The sequence below is a fragment of the Propithecus coquereli genome, unplaced genomic scaffold (assembly GCF_000956105.1).
Source record: "Propithecus coquereli isolate 6110/MARCELLA unplaced genomic scaffold, Pcoq_1.0 Scaffold374, whole genome shotgun sequence".
In the NCBI taxonomy this organism is placed as follows: Eukaryota; Metazoa; Chordata; class Mammalia; order Primates; family Indriidae; genus Propithecus; species Propithecus coquereli.
This window is the reverse complement of record NW_012149441.1, coordinates 1,735,917-1,742,030: the sequence shown is the minus strand read 5'-3', so window position 1 is coordinate 1,742,030 and position 6,114 is coordinate 1,735,917.

The window sequence follows — 6,114 nt, the reverse complement described above, 5'->3', positions numbered from 1 at the left end:
ACCACCTCGATTGAGTTGAGTGCAGTATTCTGCTTTTATCTAGTGTTTTTAGTAAGGAAATCACACATAAGCTCACTCAAAATTCACATTATGCTTCAAACATTCCCAAGTACATCAATCACATTGGAGCAAATTTGTGTTTCAAAACAAGCATTACAGCTGAAATGTGGTATGTGTGTATTGTGTGTGTGTATATATATATTTATATGGCATACACATTCTACATTGTTTATGTATGTGTGACAATTTTACTGTTTTGCTTTTTTTCTTTGCCCTGTGGATGGACCAAGAAAAAAACAACTTTTCTTCCCAATTTTTTTGCTACTCAAAAATGCTGTGATAAAGCTTATACACAGAGTTTTGGATGCTTTTATTAATTAATTAATTAATTTAAAGGTAATAGAGTAGTAGACTGGCATTTCGAGGTTGCAAGAACAGTTATATTATTTAATGTAGATAAATATCACAGATTACTTTTATAAAAGGCTGCAACAGGTCATATTTATGCCAACAATATTTGAGAATATTATTTCTTGAATCCTCACGAGTATTAGATGTTATTATTTTTAAAAATCCTTTGAAGTCTAATAGGTAAATGATAGCTCCTTGTAACATTAATTGCATTTACCTGAACAATGGAGAGGATAAAAATATTTTTGGACATTTTAGCTGCCACTTATATTGGCTTCTCTACGATTTCAGTATCCTATTTTTTGCTCCTTTTTCTGTTGAGTTGTTTCTTTTTGTTATTAATTTATAAGTGCCATTTTATATTATATAATTAATCTTTTGTTAGTCATGTATCTTACAAATATGTTGGCAGTTTATAATTGTAAACTGGTTTTGTTTATATCGTTTCAATATATATTAAGGTTTATATAGTCAACTATATCTATCTTTTCTGGTTCTGATTCACTTGTTTTTTTATTTAATTACTTATTCGTATAAGTTCCTCGGGTCACGTGTGTGGTAACTGTAGCCATCATGGCATATCTGTGAGTGTTTGCATATTGTTCTATCACCCTGACAGGTAGATAATGTCCTTTCTGATATGGGATCCTTGTATCATAGTCTTTTCTCTCAGCAGTTTATGGACATCTTTTCACCATTTTCTGGCTTCCAATGGTATAAAATCCATTATTTATTGTATATTTCAAAATAGCTAAAAGAGAATAATTCTAGTGTTTCTAGCATAAAAAAAAGAAATATTTAAGGTGTTGGAGCCCCCGAAAACACTGACGTGATCTTTATAAATTATATGAATGTATTAAATTATGATATGTGCCCCCAAAATAGGGGCACTATGTATTAATTATCCACTATGTATTAATACAAAATAAAACTAATGTTTAAAAGTCCACTATTAAATGAATTACTTTTATTTTGTAAGTCATTTTATTTTATTTATTTACATTTTGGGGGAAGGGTTGTGGTCAGTAATCTTGTCTGTTCTCAGTTCTTGGTGCGCTCTTGGCTAAAGAATGACCAGACACACCAAAAGCAAGGCAAGTGTGAAACAAAGTTTATTGAGGAAGGACAAGTTAGGTTTACAGAGTAAGAGCAAGATACATTAGCCAGGCAAATGGGTCTCTTATGGTAACGAAAAGACTTTTTTTATTTTTTAATTTCAATAGACTTAGGGAGTACTAGTGTTTTTGTTACATGAATGAATTGTATAATACTGAAGTCAGGACTTTCAGTTTACCTGTCACCAGAATAGTTGACATTGTACCCAGTAGGTAGATTTTTATCCCTCACCCCCTTCCTATCCTCCTCACTTCTTAGTTTTCAATGTCCATTACACCACTTTATGACTATATAGACTTCTCATTTAGCTCCCACTTATAAGTGAGAATATGTGGTATTTGTTTTGCTATTTATTTTCTATTTCATCATAATACAGTACAGTTATGTGTCTCTTAATGGTAGGGACACATTCTGGGAAATGAGTTGTTAGGTGATTTCATTGTTGTGCAAATATCATAGAGTGTATTTACACAAACGTAGATGGTAGAGCCTACTACTCACCTAGGCAATATGGTATGGTCTGTTGCTCCTAGGCTACAAACCTGTACAGCATGCTACCATTGCTGTAGGCAGTTGTAACACAATGGTAAATATTTATGTATTTAAACATATTTAAACATAAAAAAAGGTACAGGAAAAATATGATACTATAATCTTAATGGACCATTGTTTTATATGTGATCAGTCATTGACTGTAACATTGTTATGTGATGCAATACTGTATTTAACATAATGATGTAAACATATGATTTACCAAAAAATATGACAACCACACCAAATTGTAAACTATGTTTTGAAATCCCTATGAACATCCCAGACATTCTATATTACTTGAAAGAGCTGTCCACATAAATGAAGTTTAGGAAGCTCTGTTCCGGATCCTCTGCCCTCAGCTTTCTTTTAGGAATATCAGCAACTTTGACTATATTATAATTTTAAATATGAGAATATAAGCCTAGTCCTTAAATGGATATCCTTATTTTTTTCCTAAAAGCTGTTTTAGCTATCTGTTCATATATTGACATTATGTAATTTATTTTCCAGAACATAAATTTATTTCTAAGACTGTGGTGACTTTTGTGATTGTCTTTATACATCACCATCTAACCACAGGTCACTAGAGTCTGGAAGTCTTCTCTTGGGAGAAGAGTAAAAATATAAAGCCTCTCTTTATAAGATAAGATCATTAAGGGTGTAAAGCAGAGTAGATTTCAAGATACTAAATTCGACAATCAGAAATTGAAGCTTCAAAATTCTTCCTTATAAAAGCAGGACATATAACTAAGGTGACGCATCGATTGGGTCAGTGATTCCTTTGTATCAGCATATCAGCATCTTCTACTTCAAATCTCTTTTTGTTAAATACATAGGGGTTTCAGTTTCATGCATTTCTTTTTCCTTTAAGCCCAAAGCAATGTCTGAAGGATAGCCTATAGATTAAAATTGTTAGGTTTGTCTAAAAGAATATTCTTTGTGTGTGTGTGTATGTGTGTATCATACACTTGTGTGGTACGAAAGTTCTATCCTGCTGAGAACTATCTAAAGAAACACCACCATGAAATGTCACAAAAGCCATTATGCTTTTAAAGAAATAGCAACCAGACCCATCAGCTTTAGGGAAAGGTAAGAAGAGAAAAGAGTGAATATGTGAATATGAAAGTTGAATCAGACATAGAAGATGTAGTTGCTTTATTTAAATTATTTCTCCTTGAATTCATTTTACCATTATTTAATAAATATTTGTAGTGTGGCAATTTGTAGTGTTGTATTGTGCTAGCAATACTAGCAATACCACTGTGTTGATATATCCATTGTAATATAAAACTATTACGGCAATTTGTGGATAATTAAAGTTTTTTCTTCACATATTATGAACTTCTTGATTGATAAAAATTGTCATAATTGTGAATATTCATTTCAAAATAAATTTGATCTTCAAAAGAAGGGGAGAGAATTAGCATTTAACTTAATTTACTTTTTTAAGTATTTATCCAGAAATGGCTATACCACATTTTCCTGCATGATTTATGGGAATCTGCAATTAACAGCAAGTTGCTAGTTCAGATACCTCACATCTTGTGGATAATTCTTTAATGAACAGAATCAGTGAGTCTCACACACTAAAATATTAGTAATTTGTTGCTGTAAACCCTCAAACATCTGACCTTGAATTTCACCATTAGGCATTCTCTATTTTACTGGATGCCTGAAGGTATAAATTGTATATAAGATGCTGTAGAGTATTCAATCTTTGTTTTACATGGTTGGCACTGAAATACACCTTTAATTTTTAAGTAACCCATGTAATTAACATTAGCGGAGATGGGAAGGCAACAGTACAAACTGTTAGGCTTTAGATAACCAGTTTTAACTTTAACAATTGTTTTAAGTTCGTGCATTTTACATGCTATTTCTAACACATAATTCTCTGATAGAAAAAAATTTTCTTATCCTTTAGTCCGACTCCTGCATGCATTTTCCTATATACTCATTTTATACATCTTCGAGCGTATAAAAGGAAGCTCTTGACAGTTATTTCTTGCTTGGGTTGAGGCAGCAGTATACTGTAGTGTATGCTACATTTTGTGAGATTTCATAGTTTGGCTGAAATGAACACAGATTTTATGCATCAAACCATACATATCAAACATTTTAGTGTCTTTGGGATTTATATGTTGATAAGAATCAGAGAAATCATCAACAGAAATACGGTTTTTTCTTTGAAAGATCTCCTAAAACCAGGTTCCAATTCATTTCTGTTTGGTTTTGAGTTTGCTGCTTTTAATGCTGTTTGTATCCTCCCAAGACCAAAGCATAAATAGAAGTATGTTGTCTCAGCATTTTAACCAATGCTTGTAAAAGGCTAAAGCTCAGAAAGAGCTTAAAGGGAAAACATGAGATGATATGGAGTTATACTTCATCTTTAATTTGAACAATGTATTGTATATATTGTTTGAAGGATTTTTGAACTGACATTTACAGTTAACCATATTTATTTTTAAATACTGTCTGAGATGGATAATAAGCTCTGCCTCTAATAAGGCTTTTCATTGTGGAAAGAGAAAGGCCACAGACACGTTGCTCAGAGTTCACCTGTGCAGTTATTTCTTTGCTTTCAGCATCATCATTCAGAAGCACTGACTTGCCACTTCTTTGTCGTCAACAGAGGCAAAGAGCACACAAAGGACATCATTCTCGACAGAGGATCTTTTTTATAAGACTCTTTTATTTCCTAGTGAGATATTTCACTTTTGCTTCTACCATATCTACATTATTTAATATGAGAAATCTAAAATCACTCTATTTATACTGGGTTTTGCAACCAAGAAGGGCAATCATGCACACAAAAGCCCACTGAGGAAAAGGAAGTATAGCTCACTGAAAATGTGGCCTTCATTCCCAAATATCATTTTAATGTGAATTTAAGTAGCGTTAACATTAGTTCATCCACAGTATAATAGTTCTAGCAAATAAATTTTGTAAATTTATTTAATAAGTATTTTTAAAAGGTGATATCAAAAGCTGTCAAATCTCACATTGTCTCCTATGGGGAAGCACACCAAACTTCACAGAACTAGATAAGACTGACATATGATCAACAACAACAACAACAGAAAAATCAGGATTTAAAGCAGGCAATACATTAATCAGGTCTAAGGTATAATTCACTATTATTTTTTTAAAAAACAAGGCAATGCTAGTGGTACATAATTGAATTAAAATAAGATCCAACGATATTCTTCTCTTAATAAAAATGGCACCCATCTAACCCTTTTAAAGCACTGAATATGTTAGATTGCAGTTAATGCTATTTGTAAGAAAATAAGACTCTACTTAGAAAATGTTAGATTGAAGTTAATTCTATTTATGAGAAAATAAGACGCTACCTAATTTGATTTTTTTCAGTGATCTCGTGTTAGGAATTATCAGTACCATTTTAGAAATAAAGAAACTGAGTTTAGCTGGAGATTAAAAGAGTTGCCCAAGACCAGACAATGCTGATAAATGCCAAAGACAACATAGAAAACAGACCTTGTGCCTCTCAGTGCATCGCCCTCGCCTCCGCCCCTCCATGGGAAGCCTCACATGTCTGATGCTGTCTCTTAACAGTTCAGAACCACTGAAGCAAAGTTCTCAAAGACTACATATTTCACAAATATCTTCTAATAAGTCGCTTTGGGACTGAAAGTAGACATTAGGTGAAGAACTGGGAATACAATTTATTTTTAATTTATTTATACTTTGCTTTTTTCTGAAACAAAGTATCTTAAGATATCATCTGGGAATATTGAGCCAAGTTTAGAGGGCAATTAAGAGATGACCTTAGAGTAAATGATGTATTTTTACATCAGATTTTCTCCCTATTCACTGAGGAAATATTTGCAGATAAAGATAAATGTAGAATGAAGATTAGGTTAGATTTAGTTGTATGGATCAATGTAGCACCTATTATGTTCTGAGTACTGTATTGATTATAATTTCTATCCATTTGATTCATTCCACGTGGCTCTGAAATCGCCTCTGCAGAGTCCAAAAAAATTAGAACTCAGATCGCTACTCCTTCTAACACATCTAGTGGTGCAAATC